Genomic DNA, 17,500 nt, shown 5'->3' on the forward strand with positions numbered 1-17,500 from the left:
TTGTCGTTTATTTTTCAAACATTGATCTTTATGTTATTTTGTAATTTGTATTTTGACATTTTTCCCCTTTCCCTTGTGATCAATGTAGTTTCCTCTTCACTTCAACCCAGAACATAAATGTGATGACATTAAATCAATGTGGAAAAGGCTGATTGGATTTGCAAGTCAACTACATAAGAGCATTTCATCCAGTGGCCGACAATGAATGCAACAAGTAATCATTCTCTAATTCTTTAGTGGCTAATTCATTAAGTCTATATACCAAATCTAGAGTCAATCTGATCTATCGTTCATGAGTAGATGTTTAAAGTATGTGTTAGCATTAGCATGTGTGCTAACATGCATCTATATGTACAGTGAGGCATATTTAACATAGCAACTATTTTTTTCTCAAAACCATTAAATACTAAGAATCTGAAGTGAATCTGATGTATGTTCATAAAGGAGAAGATGATTCCAAATGGTTTTGAACATTAGTTCTACATATGCAAATCATGATTTGCTAATAGTTTCCTTGTTTTTTTTAGAGATATCAGTACAACATTCAGTGTGGTTCATCTTAGAGACGTCCATGATAGTGATGACAGGTTTCAAGTTGATAGGCCACTGTGGAGTGGATTTACAGGGATTTAAATGGACACATAAAATCTGCTTTGTGTTGAAGATGTGTGTGGTTTAACAGCGCTGGTTGGTGCTGCATGTGTTTCTACGTGATCCTCTCACTCCACCTTGTGGCCACAGATGGAACGGCACTCCAGACTGACTGAAGAGGAGAAAGAGATGGAGAGAGACGGAGAAAAACAAAGAGAGGTAGGAAGACGCCGACACACATCAGGTCACGTTGATACAGCCTCCCTGTGCTATGTGGTGTAATCCAGGCAGTATTATGTGGTGTAATCCAGGCAGTATTATGTGGTGTAATCCAGGCAGTATTATGTGGTGTAATCCAGGTAGTGCTATGTGGTGTAATCCAGGCAGTATTATGTGGTGTAATCCAGGCAGTATTATGTGGTGTAATCCAGGCAGTATTATGTGGTGTAATCCAGGCAGTATTATGTGGAGTAATCCAGGCAGTATTATGTGGTGTAATACTCTGAGAACACAAATTCCCCTTAAAACCTCTTGGCGCACCGATCAGCGGGATCATTTTCGTCAACATCCGGTGTATTGCAGAGCGCCAAATATACCAAAGCACACCTTAGTTTCTTGTTAATCCACCTGGCATGTCAGATTTCAAAATGGCTTTATGGTGAAAGCAAACCAAGTGTTTATGCAAGGACATCTCTCTCAGCAGACAAAACATTACAAACAGCTAGCAGCAAAGTAGATTGGTCACGAAAGTCAGAAAAGCAATAAAATTAATCGCTTACCTTTGATGATCTTCGTATGTTTTCACTCACGAGACTCCCAGTTACACAATAAATGTTTGTTTAGTTCAATAAAGATTATTTTTATATCCAGAATGTAACGGTTTTCTTTATGAGAAGGAGAGTCGGACCAAAATGCGGCGTGTAGATTACGATCCATGTTTATTGTGACTATAGCAACACGAATCTAAATACAAACAGTGTAAAATAATAAACGTAATGAAAACCGAAACAGCCTAAACTGGTGCAAACTAACACTAAGGACAGGAACAATCACCCACCTAGCTACAATCCCCATACATACACACCACATACACAAACCCATGCCACACCCTGGCCTGACCAAATAAATAAAGATAAACACAAAATACTTTGACCAGGGTGTGACAGAACCCCCCCCCTAAGGTGCGGACTCCCGAACGCACCTCAAAACAATAGGGAGGGTCCGGGTGGGCGTCTGTCCATGGTGGCGGCTCCGGCGCGGGACGTGGACCCCACTCAATCAATGTCTTAGTCCCTTCTCCTCGCGTCCCTGGATAGTCCACCCTCGCCGCCGACCATGGCCTAGTAGTCCTCACCCAGAACCCCACTGGACTGAGGAGCAGATCGGGACTGAGGGGCAGGTCGGGACTGAGGCAGCTCGGGACTGAGGGGAAGCTCAGGAGTGAGAGGAAGCTCAGGAGTGAGAGGAAGCTCAGGAGTGAGAGGAAGCTCAGGCAGGTTGATGAATCTACCAGATCCTGGCTGGCTGGTGGTTTCGGCAGATCCTGGCTGACTGGCAGATCCTGGCTGACTGGCAGATCTGGAAGAGTCTGGTCGACTGGCAGATCTGGAAGAGTCTGGTCGACTGGCAGATCTGGAAGAGTCTGGTCGACTGGCAGATCTGGAAGAGTCTGGTCGACTGGCAGATCTGGAAGAGTCTGGTCGACTGGCAGATCTGGAAGAGTCTGGTCGACTGGCAGATCTGGAAGAGTCTGGTCGACTGGCAGATCTGGAAGAGTCTGGTCGACTGGCAGATCTGGAAGAGTCTGGTCGACTGGCAGATCTGGAAGAGTCTGGTCGACTGGCAGATCTGGAAGAGTCTGGTCGACTGGCAGATCTGGGAGAGTCTGGTCGACTGGCAGCTCTGGCTGCTCCATGCTGACTGGCTGCTCCATGATGACTGGCAGCTCTGGCTGCTCCATGCTAACTGGCTGCTCCATGCTGACTGGCAGCTCTGGCTGCTCCATGCTGACTGGCTGCTCCATGCTGACTGGCAGCTCTGGCTGCTCCATGCTGACTGGCTGCTCCATGCTGACTGGCAGCTCTGGCTGCTCCATGCTGACTGGCTGCTCTGGCTGCTCCATGCTGACTGGCTGCTCCATGCTGACTGGCTGCTCCATGCTGACTGGCGGCCCTGGCTGCTCCATGCTGACTGGCGGCCCTGGCTGCTCCATGCTGACTGGCGGCCCTGGCTGCTCCATACTGACTGGCGGCCCTGGCTGCTCCATGCAGACTGGCAGCTCTGGCGGCTCCTTGCAGACTGGCAGCTTTGGCGGCATCCTGCAGACTGGCAGCTCTGGCAGCTCCTTGCAGACTGGCAGCTCCTTGCAGACTGGCAGCTCCTTGCAGACTGGCAGCTCCTTGCAGACTGGCAGCTCCTTGCAGACTGGCAGCTCTATGCAAACTGGCAGCTCTATGCAAACTGGCAGCTCTATGCAAACTGGCAGCTCTATGCAAACTGGCAGCTCTATGCAAACTGGCAGCTCTATGCAAACTGGCAGCTCTATGCAAACTGGCAGCTCTTTGCAAACTGGCAGCTCTTTGCAAACTGGCAGTTCTGAACAGGCGGGAGACTCCGGCAGCGCCGTAGAGAAGGAAGGCTCTAACAGCGCTAAACAGGCGGGAGACTCCGACAGCGCTGGAGAGGAGGAGGGCTCCGACAGCGCTGGACAGGCGAGGCGCACTGTAGGCCTGATGCGTGGTGCTGGCACTGGTGGTACTGGGCCGAGGACACGCACAGGAAGCCTGGTGCGGGGAGCTGCTACCGGAGGACTGGGGTGTGGAGGTGGTACTGGAAAAACCGGACCGTGCAGGCGCATTGGAGCTCTTGAGCACCGAGCCTGCCCAACCTTACCTGGTTGAATGCTCACGGTCGCCCTACCAGTGCGGCGAGGTGGAATAACCCGCACTGGGCTATGCAGGCGAACCGGAGACACCGAGCGCAAGGCTGGTGCCATGTAAGCCGGCCCAAGGAGACGCACTGGGGACCAGCTGCGTAGAGCCGGCTTCATGGCATTAGGCTCGACGCTCAATCTAGCCCGGCCGACACGCGGAGCTGGAATATATCGCACCGGGCTATGCACCCGCACTGGAGACACCGTGCGCACCACTGCATAACACGGTGCCTGTCCGGTCTCTCTAGCCCCCCGGTAAGCACAGGGAGTCTGCCCAGGTCTCCTACCTGGCGTAGCCATACTCCCTGTTAGCCCCCCCCCAAGAATTTTTTGGGGCTGCCTCTCGGGCTTCCTTGCCAGCCGTGTTCCCTCATATCGCCGGCTCCTCTCTCCGGCTGCCTCTGCTCTCCTAAGTGCCTCCACCTGTTCCCATGGGAGGCGATCTCTTCCAGCCAGTATCTCCTCCCAAGTGTAACAGCCCTTGCCATCTAAAACGTCCTCCCATGTCCATTCCTCTTTACGCTGCTGTTGCTGCCTGTTGACACGCTGCTTGGTCCCTTTGTGGTGGGTGATTCTGTAACGGTTTTCTTTATGAGAAGGAGAGTCGGACCAAAATGCGGCGTGTAGATTACGATCCATGTTTATTGTGACTATAGCAACACGAATCTAAATACAAACAGTGTAAAATAATAAACGTAATGAAAACCGAAACAGCCTAAACTGGTGCAAACTAACACTAAGGACAGGAACAATCACCCACCTAGCTACAATCCCCATACATACACACCACATACACAAACCCATGCCACACCCTGGCCTGACCAAATAAATAAAGATAAACACAAAATACTTTGACCAGGGTGTGACACAGAAACCTCCATTTGGTTGGCACGTTTTGTTTAGTAATCCACAGGCTCTAGCGATGGGCAAACTAAAATTCCAAATAGTGTCCGTAAAATCCTCAGGTTGTTTTTACGATAAATAATCAATAATATGTCAACCGGACGGTAGTCTTTTCAATAGGAGAGAGAGAGAAAAGGTCTCACTCCAGGCGCTCGCTTATGCACAAATCTGGGGACACCTAGCTATCCACTGATGTGATCATTCTCGCTCATTTTTCAGAATAAAAGCCTGAAACTATGTCTAAGGACTGTTCACACCTTGTGGAAGCCACAGGGAAAGAAATCTGGTTGATGTCCCTTTAAATGGAGAATAGGCTTGCAATGGAAAAGAGACGTTTCAGAATAACAGCACTTCCTGGTTGGATTTTCCTCAGGTTTTCGCCTGCAATATCAGTTCTGTTATACTCACAGACAATATGTTGACAGTTTTGGAAACTTTAGAGTGTTTTCTATCATAATCTGCCAATTATATGCATATTCTAGCTTCTGGGCCTGAGAAATAGGCAGTTTACTTTGGGCATGTTTTTCATCCAAACATCTAAATACTGCCGCCTAGTCTCAAGAGGTTTTCACCTGTCTAGGACACAGGTTCCACTAGTGGAACTCCCCCTCCCAACATTCCGCTGAAAAGGCAGTGTGGGAAATTCAAAAATATTTTTTTGAAATATTTAACTTTCACACATTAACAAGTCCAATACAGCAAATGAAAGATAAACATCTTGTTAATCTACCCATCGTGTCCGATTTTTTTAATATGTTTTCCAGCGAAAACACAACATATATTTATGTTAGATCACCACCAAATCCAAAAAAACACACAGCCATTTTTCCCAGCCAAAGATTGAGTCACAAAAGCAGAATTAGAGATAAAATGAATCACTAACCTTTGATAATCTTCAACAGATGACACTCATATGACATCATGTTACACAATACATTTATGTTTTGTTCGATAATATGCATATTTATATCCACAAATCTTGGTTTACATTGGCGCCATGTTCAGAAATGCCTCCAAATATCCGGTGTAATTACAGAGAGCTACGTCAGATAACAGAAATACTCATAAACTTTGACGAAAGATGTTTTACATATAATTAAAAATACAACCGCTGTGTCAGATTTTTTAAAAACTTTACGAAAAAAGCCTGCCATGCAATAATCTGAGACGGCGCTCAGACGTAAATATATATTTCTCCGCCATGTTGGAGTCAACAGAAATACAAAATTACATCATAAATATTCCCTTACCTTTGATGATCTTTCATCAGAATGCAGTGCAAGGAATCCTAGTTCCACAATAAATTGTTGTTTTGTTCGATAATGTCCATTACTAGTGTCCAATTAGCTACTTTTGCTAGCACGTTTAGTTCACATGTCCAAAAGCGGGCGCTGGTCCAGGCGAACTCGGACGAAAACTTTAAAAAGTTATATTCCAGGTCGAATAAACTGGTCAAACTAAGTAGAGAATCAATCTTCAGGATGTTATTATCATATATATCCAATAACGTTCCAACCGGAGCATTCGTTTTTGTTGACAGAGTAATGGAACGCAAGGCGATATAATGAGTACTGCGCATAACCAGGAACTGGCATTCTGCCAGACCAGTGACTCATTCCCCTCCCGTCCGGCCCCACATCACACTAGAGGCTTCATTCCACGTTCTACTGACTGTTGACATCTAGTGGAAGGCGTAGGAAGTGTGAACAGATCCATATCTTATTGGCAATGAGTTGAAAATCAACCAGCCCTAGAATTTCCACTTCCTGTTTGTAAGTTTGCCTGCCCTATGAGTTCTGTTATACTCACAGACATAATTCAAACAGTTTTAGAAACGTCAGAGTGTTTTCTATCCAATAGTAATACTAATATGCATATATTAGAATCTGGGACAGAGTAGGAGGCAGTTCACAATGGGCACGCAATTCATCAAAAGTAAAAATGCTGCCCCCTATCCCTAAAAGGTTTTAACAACCCTCAGAATCAGGTTATACCAAGGATCTTATTGAAGACATTTATATAGTGAAGGAATCCATTAAACTCTTTGGTTATTCCATACCTCTTTTTGTACTAATCTGAACACAATCTCTTTAGGTGTTACAAACATGTACAGGACATAGTTTGGAGTTGGACCCAGTTCACACAACCTGTCTGCATTTTGAGATGATCATATATTTTGATCTTGTTTATCACCTCTAACAGGTCTGATTGGTGACCAGTCTAGTAACTCACCTCTAACAGGTCTGATTGGTGACCAGTCTAGTAACTCACCTCTAACAGGTCTGATTGGTGACCAGTCTAGTAACTCACCTCTAACAGGTCTGATTGGTGTCCAGTCTAGTAACTCACCTCTAACAGGTCTGATTGGTGACCAGTCTAGTAACTCACCTCTAACAGGTCTGATTGGTGACCAGTCTAGTAACTCACCTCTAACAGGTCTGATTGGTGACCAGTCTAGTAACTCACCTCTAACAGGTCTGATTGGTGACCAGTCTAGTAACTCACCTCTAACAGGTCTGATTGGTGACCAGTCTAGTAACTCACCTCTAACAGGTCTGATTGGTGACCAGTCTAGTAACTCCTTTATCACCTCTAACAGGTCTGATTGGTGACCAGTCTAGTAACTCACCTCTAACAGGTCTGATTGGTGACCAGTCTAGTAACTCACCTCTAACAGGTCTGATTGGTGACCAGTCTAGTAACTCCTTTATCACCTCTAACAGGTCTGATTGGTGACCAGTCTAGTAACTCACCTCTAACAGGTCTGATTGGTGACCAGTCTAGTAACTCACCTCTAACAGGTCTGATTGGTGACCAGTCTAGTAACTCACCTCTAACAGGTCTGATTGGTGACCAGTCTAGTAACTCACCTCTAACAGGTCTGATTGGTGACCAGTCTAGTAACTCACCTCTAACAGGTCTGATTGGTGACCAGTCTAGTAACTCACCTCTAACAGGGCTGATTGGTGACCAGTCTAGTAACTCACCTCTAACAGGTCTGATTGGTGACCAGTCTAGTAACTCACCTCTAACAGGTCTGATTGGTGACCAGTCTAGTATCTCACCTCTAACAGGTCTGATTGGTGACCAGTCTAGTAACTCACCTCTAACAGGTCTGATTGGTGACCAGTCTAGTATCTCACCTCTAACAGGTCTGATTGGTGACCAGTCTAGTAACTCACCTCTAACAGGTCTGATTGGTGACCAGTCTAGTATCTCACCTCTAACAGGTCTGATTGGTGACCAGTCTAGTAACTCACCTCTAACAGGTCTGATTGGTGACCAGTCTAGTAACTCACCTCTAACAGGTCTGATTGGTGACCAGTCTACTAACTCACCTCTAACAGGTCTGATTGGTGTCCAGTCTAGTAACTCACCTCTAACAGGTCTGATTGGTGACCAGTCTAGTAACTCACCTCTAACAGGTCTGATAGGTGACCAGTCTAGTAACTCACCTCTAACAGGTCTGATTGGTGACCAGTCTAGTAACTCACCTCTAACAGGTCTGATTGGTGACCAGTCTAGTGACTCCTTTATCACCTCTAACAGGTCTGATTGGTGACCAGTCTAGTAACTCCTTTACCACCTCTAACAGGTCTGACTGGTGACCAGTCTAGTAACTCCTTTACCACCTCTAACAGGTCTGATTGGTGACCAGTCTAGTGACTCCTTTATCACCTCTAACAGGTCTGATTGGTGTCCAGTCTAGTAACTCCTTTATCACCTCTAACAGGTCTGATTGGTGACCAGTCTAGTATCTCCTTTACCACCTCTAACAGGTCTGACTGGTGACCAGTCTAGTGACTCCTTTATCACCTCTAACAGGTCTGATTGGTGACCAGTCTAGTAACTCACCTCTAACAGGTCTGATTGGTGACCAGTCTAGTAACTCACCTCTAACAGGTCTGATTGGTGACCAGTCTAGTAACTCACCTCTAACAGGTCTGATTGGTGACCAGTCTAGTAACTCACCTCTAACAGGTCTGATTGGTGACCAGTCTACTAACTCCTTTATCACCTCTAACAGGTCTGATTGGTGACCAGTCTAGTGACTCCTTTATCACCTCTAACAGGTCTGATTGGTGACCAGTCTAGTAACTCCTTTACCACCTCTAACAGGTCTGACTGGTGACCAGTCTAGTAACTCCTTTACCACCTCTAACAGGTCTGATTGGTGACCAGTCTAGTGACTCCTTTATCACCTCTAACAGGTCTGATTGGTGTCCAGTCTAGTAACTCCTTTATCACATCTAACAGGTCTGATTGGTGACCAGTCTAGTATCTCCTTTACCACCTCTAACAGGTCTGACTGGTGACCAGTCTAGTGACTCCTTTATCACCTCTAACAGGTCTGATTGGTGACCAGTCTAGTAACTCACCTCTAACAGGTCTGATTGGTGACCAGTCTAGTAACTCACCTCTAACAGGTCTGATTGGTGACCAGTCTAGTAACTCACCTCTAACAGGTCTGATTGGTGACCAGTCTAGTAACTCACCTCTAACAGGTCTGATTGGTGACCAGTCTACTAACTCCTTTATCACCTCTAACAGGTCTGATTGGTGACCAGTCTAGTAACTCCTTTATCACCTCTAACAGGTCTGATTGGTGACCAGTCTAGTAACTCACCTCTAACAGGTCTGATTGGTGACCAGTCTAGTAACTCACCTCTAACAGGTCTGATTGGTGACCAGTCTAGTATCTCACCTCTAACAGGTCTGATTGGTGACCAGTCTAGTAACTCCTTTATCACCCCTAACAGGTCTTATTGGTGACCAGTCTAGTAACTCACCTCTAACAGGTCTGATTGGTGACCAGTCTAGTAACTCCTTTATCACCCCTAACAGGTCTTATTGGTGACCAGTCTAGTAACTCACCTCTAACAGGTCTGATTGGTGACCAGTCTAGTAACTCCTTTACCACGTCTAACAGGTCTGATTGGTGACCAGTCTAGTAACTCCTTTATCACCTCTAACAGGTCTGATTGGTGACCAGTCTAGTAACTCCTTTATCACCTCTAACAGGTCTGATTGGTGACCAGTCTAGTAACTCCTTTATCACCTCTAACAGGTCTGATTGGTGACCAGTCTAGTAACTCACCTCTAACAGGTCTGATTGGTGTCCAGTCTAGTAACTCCTTTATCACCTCTAACAGGTCTGATTGGTGACCAGTCTAGTAACTCCTTTATCACCTCTAACAGGTCTGATTGGTGACCAGTCTAGTAACTCCTTTACCTTTACCACCTCTAACAGGTCTGATTGGTGACCAGTCTAGTAACTCCTTTATCACCTCTAACAGGTCTGATTGGTTACCAGTCTAGTACCTCCTTTATCACCTCTAACAGGTGTTAAAGAAGGAACAAAAGTAACATGCAAAACAGGCTAGACAAAAAGAGGTGTTTATAACAGAACCTGAATTACTGGTTGTTACTGACGGACACTAAAGCAGCTAGTTTGAATGGAATTAGTCCCCCAAAGAGGAGAAACCGTAGCTCACCGGTCCTTAAAAAGGAGGAAAGGGTTGAGCCCTTGGCTGTAGCTCAAACATCTGGGTCTCAGACTACAGCTGGTCTAGGATCAGGTGCCCCTGTCTATGTAATCTCTTTCATTATGATTATAAGGATTAAAACTGATCCTAGATAAAAGCTTCAACTCTGAGACTCTTCATGAATCGAAGAGGCAGGAAGTAGGGAAGAACTTTGTTGTATGGAACACAGCCCAGCCCAGGACTGGGATTACGTTCAGTATCATTTCCTGTAATCTCTGGGCTCTTCATGGGTAGTCCTGCCCCCAGAGTAAATAATGATACACAAACACACAGACAGCAAAGCTTGCAGATCATCCAATCATCTTCTCACACAGCCTCATACAGATCTACAGGGACACCGAGCACCAGAGAACAAGAGATTACATTTAATATAAACACCAGGTATAGTAAAAACATTTATGATGCTTTTTGGTGATCTAGTCTGTCTTTACTAAACAAGTTAGATCTAGTCTGTCTTTACTAAACAAGTTAGATCTAGTCTGTCTTTACTAAACAAGTTAGATCTAGTCTGTCTTTACTAAACAAGTTAGATCTAGTCTGTCTTTACTAAACAAGATAGATCTAGTCTGTCTTTACTAAACAAGATAGATCTAGTCTGTCTTTACTAAACAAGTCTGTCCCCCCTCCATCTACACCTGCATTGCTTGCTGTTTGGGGTTTTAGGCTGGGTTTCTGTACAGCACTTTGAGATATCAGCTGATGTACGAAGGGCTATATAAATACATTTGATTTGATTGCAGTGGATTTAACAGGTGACATCAATAAGGGATCATATCTTTCACCTGGATTCACCTGGATTCATTATTCATGGAAAGAGCAGGTGTTCCTAATGTTTTGTCCACTCAGTGAATATTTATATACTTTTTATATGACGTTTTTCCAGAGTAACTACATTGTCATGTAGTTAAATATTTTATTTCCCTTTAAGTTTCATGTTCCTGGATCCTTCGGGAGATTATATTTCAAACTAACACTTGACTCATCCAGGTGTGGTCCCAAATGACACCCTACCAAATTCTTCTAAGTGAAAATGTGCTCAAACCTGCCGGGCTGTTCATGTTGATGACGTTTCATGATAATCGTCAAGAGGGCTCACGTTACTAGGTTACCACAGTTATTTTAGGCCAACGATAACAACTGTCCTATTGTCACTAGTAGAAAGAGGAGGCAGGGAAGCGCTACTGAGGTACACAATAGTACATTCTGGTAGACAGAAGGTCAAATCAAATCAAATTTTATTTGTCACATACACATGGTTAGCAGATGTTAATGCGAGTGTAGCGAAATGCTTGTGCTTCTAGTTCCGACAATGCAGTAATAACCAACAAGTAATCTAACTAACAATTCCAAAACTACTGTCTTGTACACAGTGTGAGGGGATAAAGAATATGTACATAAGGATATATGAATGAGTGATGGTACAGAGCAGCATAGGCAAGATACAGTAGATGGTATCGAGTACAGTATATACATATGAGATGAGTATGTAAACAAAGTGGCATAGTTAAAGTGGCTAGTGATACATGTATTACATAAGGATACAGTCGATGATATAGAGTACAGTATATACGTATGCATATGAGATGAATAATGTAGGGTAAGTAACATTATATAAGGTAGCATTGTTTAAAGTGGCTAGTGATATATTTACATAATTTCCCATCAATTCCCATTATTAAAGTGGCTGGAGTTGAGTCAGTGTCAGTGTGTTGGCAGCAGCCACTCAATGTTAGTGGTGGCTGTTTAACAGTCTGATGGCCTTGAGATAGAAGCTGTTTTTCAGTCTCTCGGTCCCAGCTTTGATGCACCTGTACTGACCTCGCCTTCTGGATGATAGCGGGGTGAACAGGCAGTGGCTCGGGTGGTTGATGTCCTTGATGATCTTTATGGCCTTCCTGTGACATCGGGTGGGGTAGGTGTCCTGGAGGGCAGGTAGTTTGCTCCCGGTGATGCGTGTTGCAGACCTCACTACCCTCTGGAGAGCCTTACGGTTGAGGGCGGAGCAGTTGCCGTACCAGGCGGTGATACAGCCCGCCAGGATGCTCTCGATTGTGCATCTGTAGAAGTTTGTGAGTGCTTTTGGTGACAAGCCAAATTTCTTCAGCCTCCTGAGGTTGAAGAGGCGCTGCTGCGCCTTCTTCACAATGCTGTCTGTGTGAGTGAACCAATTTAGTTTGTCTGTGATGTGTATGCCGAGGAACTTAAAACTTGCTACCCTCTCCACTACTGTTCCATCGATGTGGATAGGGGGGTGTTCCCTCTGCTGTTTCCTGAATTCCACAATCATCTCCTTAGTTTTGTTGACGTTGAGTGTGAGGTTATTTTCCTGACACCACACTTTTACTAAGGTGCTCTTTGGTAAAAGGGGTGAATTGGTCATCAAAAAGAAAGGAGGACCAAGGCACTCTTCATATAATTAATTCAAATGCCTTTATTTGTAGGGCATGTTCAATAGAAACAAAGTTTTATAAACCCGACGTGTTTCGGCTGCATGGCCTTCGTCAGGGATTTGCTTTCGTTGGATTTTTAAAACTTTGTTTCTATTGAACATGCCCTACAAATAAAGGCATTTTAAATGAAGAGTGCCTTGGTCCTCCTTTCTTTTTTATGTTCTATTGTCACGTTCCACAGCAAGAAAACCAAATATGTCACTGAAACAGAAGGGGGAACTAACAAAGAGTCACTGACAGCAACCAAAACGACAAGGCTGGGGTTTTAGGAGGGGTTCTGAAAGACACTCATGGTGTCCACTGAACGTTGACTAGCAACAACAACTGGAGCCTAAAAGACACCCACAATGAGACCCACTAAATTCAGCAAGAACAGGCAAACAAAATGAAAACATACACCAAACTTAAAGACAGGAAGTAGAAAGACAACTGGAGGAGTTAACCCTCCACATCTATCAAGACAACTGGAGGAGTTAACCCTCCACATCTATCAAGACAACTAGAGGAGTTAACCCTCCACATCTATCAAGACAACTAGAGGAGTTAACCCTCCACATCTATCAAGACAACTGGAGGAGTTAACCCTCCACATCTACCAAGAAAACTAAAGGAGTTAACCCTCCACATCTATCAAGACAACTAGAGGTGCTGTTCGGTTCAAATTGACTCAACAGACAAGTATATATATATATATATCCTCCAATGTAGGCACTCCTCCTTCTCTAACAACCAGTCTCAATCACCCCTCAGATACTATAGTATTACTGATCTAACAACCAGTCTCAATCACCCCTCAAATACTATAGTATTACTGATGTACCAACCAGTCTCTATCACCCCTCAGATACTATAGTTTTACTGATGTACCAACCAGTTTCTATCACCCCTCAGATACTACAGTATTACTGATGTACCAACCAGTCTCTATCACCCCTCAGATACTATAGTTTTACTGATGTACCAACCAGTTTCTATCACCCCTCAGATACTACAGTATTACTGATGTAACAACCAGTCTCTATCACTCCTCAGATACTATAGTATTACTGATGTACCAACCAGTCTCTATCACCCCTCAGATATTATAGTGTTACTACAACCAGTCTCTATCACCCCTCAGATGCTATAGTATTACTGATGTAACAACCCGTCTCTATCACCCCTCAGATACTATAGTGTTACTACAACCAGTCTCTATCACCCCTCAGATACTATAGTATTACTGATGTAACAACCAGTCTCTATAACCCCTCAGATACTATAGTGTTACTACAACCAGTCTCTATCACCCCTCAGATACTATAGTATTACTGATGTACCAACCAGTCTCTATCACCCCTCAGATACTATAGTATTACTACAACCAGTCTCTATCACCCCTCAGATACTATAGTATTACTGATGTACCAACCAGTCTCTATCACCCCTCAGATACTATAGTAATACTGATGTACCAACCAGTCTCTATCACCCCTCAGATACTATAGTATTACTGATGTACCAACCAGTCTCTATCACCCCTCAGATACTATAGTATTACTACAACCAGTCTCTATCACCCCTCAGATACTATAGTATTACTTATCTAACAACCAGTCTCTATCACCCCTTAGATACTATAGTATTACTACAACCAGTCTCTATCCCCCCTCAGATACTATAGTATTACTACAACCAGTCTCTATCACCCCTCAGATACTATAGTATTACTGATCTAACAACCAGTCTCTATCACCCCTCAGATGCGATAGTATTACTGATGTAACAACCATTCTCTATCACCCCTTAGATACTATAGTATTACTGATGTAACAACCAGTCTCAATCACCCCTCAGATACTATAGTATTACTGATGTAACAACCAGTCTCAATCACCCCTCAGATACTATAGTATTACTGATGTAACAACCAGTCTCTATCACCCCTCAGATACTATAGTTTTACTGATGTACCAACCAGTCTCTATCACCCCTCAGATACTATAGTATTACTGATGTACCAACCAGTCTCTATCACCCCTCAGATACTATAGTATTACTGATGTAACAACCAGTCTCAATCACCCCTCAGATACTATAGTATTACTGATGTAACAACCAGTCTCTATCACCCCTCAGATACTATAGTATTACTGATCTAACAACCAGTCTCTATCACCCCTCAGATACTATAGTATTACTGATGTAACAACCAGTCTCTTTCACTCCTCAGATACTATAGTATTACTGATGTAACAACCATTCTCTATCACCCCTCAGATACTATAGTATTACTGATGTAACAACCAGTCTCTATCACCCCTCAGATACTATAGTATTACTGATGTAACAACCAGTCTCTATCTAGACAACTAGAGAAGTTAACCTTTCTGATCTCCCCATCCCGGATCCGGGTTCGTGAATACAGACTCAAGCTCATTACCATAACGCAACGTTAACTATTCATGAAAATCGCAAATGAAATGAAATAAATATGCCATCTCTCAAGCTTAGCCTTTTGTTAACAACACTGTCATCTCAGATTTTCAAAATATGCTTCTCAACCATTGCAAAACAAGCATTTGTGTAACAGTATTGATGGCTAACGTAGCATTTAGCATTAGCATTCAGCTGGCAACATTTACACAAAAAAACAGAAAAGCATTCAAAAAAATCATTTACCTTTGAAGAACTTCAGATGTTTTCAATGAGGAGACTCTCAGATAGCAAATGTTCAGTTTTTCCTGAAAGATTATTTGTTTAGGACAAATCGCTCCGTTTTCTGCGTCACGTTTAGCTATGAAAAAACCCCTGTATCCAGGATTGTGTAAATCTATCAGCAAGCTCATTAGCATAACACAACGTTAACTATTTATGAAAATCGCAAATGAAATGAAATAAATATGCCATCTCTCAAGCTTAGCCTTTTGTAAACAACACTGTCATCTCAGATTTTCAAAATATGCTTCTCAACCATAGGAAAACAATCATTTGTGTAAAAGTAGCTAGCTAGAGTTAGCATTTCGCGTTAGCATTTAGCGTTAGCATTAGCGTTAGCATCCAGCACGCAACATTAACAAAAACATAAAAGCCTTCAAATAAAATCATTTACCTTTGAAGAACTTCTGATGTTTTCAATGAGGATACTCTCAGTTAGATAGCAGATGCTCAGTTTTTCCAAAAAGATTCCTTGTGTATTAGAAATAGCCCCGTTTTATACATCACATTTGGCTACCAAAAAAAATCCATAAATTCAGTCCTCAAAACGCAAACTTTTTTCCAAATTAACTCCATAATATCGACTGAAAACATGGCAAACGTTTTTTAGAATCAAGCCTCAAGGTGTTTTTCACATATCTCTTCATTGATACATCGTTCTTGGATACATGCTTTCTCTCCTGAATCCCAGGAGAAAATGACCGCACCTGAAGATTACGCACAAATTTAGACAAAGGACACCGGGCGGACCTCTGGAAAATGTAGTCTCTTATGGCCAATCTTCCAATGATATGCCTACAAATACGTCACAATGCTGCTAAGACCTTGGGCGAACGACAGAAAGTGTAGGCTCATTCCTTGCGCAATCACAGCCATATAAGGAGAGAATGGAAAACAGAGCTTCAGAAATTCTGCTAATTCCTGGGTGATGCATCATCTTGGTTTCGCCTGTAGAATGAGTTCTGGGGCACTTACAGACAAAATCTTTGCAGATTCTGAAACTTCAGAGTGTTTTCTTTCCAAAACTGTCAAGAATATGCATAGTCGAGCATCTTTTCGTGACAAAATATCGCGCTTAAAACGGGAACGTTTTTTATCCAAAAATGAAATAGCGCCCCTAGAGCTCTAACAGGTTAACCCTCCACATCTATCAAGACAACTAAAGGAGTTAACCCTCCACATCTACCAAGACAACTAGAGGAGTTAACCCTCCACATCTATCAAGACAACTAAAGGAGTTAACCCTCCACATCTACCAAGACAACTAGAGGAGTTAACCCTCCACATCTTTCAAGACAACTAGAGGAGTTAACCCTCCACATCTATCAAGACAACTAGAGGAGTTAACCCTCCACATCTACCAAGACAACTAGAGGAGTTAACCCTCCACATCTATCAAGACAACTAGAGGAGTTAACCCTCCACATCTATCAAGACAACTAAAGGAGTTAACCCTCCACATCTATCAAGACAACTAGAGGAGTTAACCCTCTACATCTATCAAGACAACTAGAGGAGTTAACCCTCCACATCTATCAAGACAACTAGAGGAGTTAACCCTCCACATCTACCAAGACAACTAGAGGAGTTAACCCTCCACATCTATCAAGACAACTAGAGGAGTTAACCCTCCACATCTATCAAGACAACTAGAGGAGTTAACCTACCACATCTATCAAGACAACTAGAGGAGTTAACCCTCCACATCTACCAAGACAACTAGAGGAGTTAACCCTCCACATCTATCAAGACAACTAGAGGAGTTAACCCTCCACATCTACCAAGACAACTAAAGGAGTTAACCCTCCACATTTACCAAGACAACTAAAGGAGTTAACCCTCCACATCTATCAAGACAACTAGAGGAGTTAACCCTCCACATTTACCAAGACAACTAAAGGAGTTAACCCTCCATCTACCAAGACAACTAGAGGAGTTAACCCTCCACATCTATCAAGACAACTAGAGGAGTTAACCCTCCACATCTGTCAAGACAACTAGAGGAGTTAACCCTCCACATCTACCAAGACAACTAAAGGAGTTAACCCTCCACATCTATCAAGACAACTAGAGGAGTTAACCCTCCACATCTATCAAGACAACTAGAGGAGTTAACCCTCCACATCTATCAAGACAACTAGAGGAGTTAACCCTCCACATTTACCAAGACAACTAAAGGAGTTAACCCTCCATCTACCAAGACAACTAAAGGAGTTAACCCTCCATCTACCAAGACAACTAAAGGAGTTAACCCTCCATCTACCAAGACAACTAAAGGAGTTAACCCTCCTTCTACCAAGACAACTAGAGGAGTTAACCCTCCACATCTATCAAGACAACTAAAGGAGTTAACCCTCCATCTACCAAGACAACTAAAGGAG

The 17,500-nt window shown here is 43.5% G+C and overlaps 1 protein-coding gene across 1 annotated transcript in view; it reads left to right on the plus strand.

The window, feature by feature from the left end:
• The first annotated feature begins 10,237 nt into the window (after window positions 1-10,237).
• The window catches only part of LOC118938369, a 10,409-nt gene continuing 3,146 nt past the window's right edge, over window positions 10,238-17,500 (plus strand). Inside the window, exon 1 of the mRNA XM_036942070.1 lies at window positions 10,238-10,353. The gene's annotated coding sequence lies outside the window, so the exon portion shown is untranslated. The remainder of the gene's footprint in view (window positions 10,354-17,500) is intronic.

Source organism: Oncorhynchus mykiss, chromosome 13, assembly GCF_013265735.2.
Source record: "Oncorhynchus mykiss isolate Arlee chromosome 13, USDA_OmykA_1.1, whole genome shotgun sequence".
Lineage (NCBI taxonomy): Eukaryota > Metazoa > Chordata > Actinopteri > Salmoniformes > Salmonidae > Oncorhynchus > Oncorhynchus mykiss.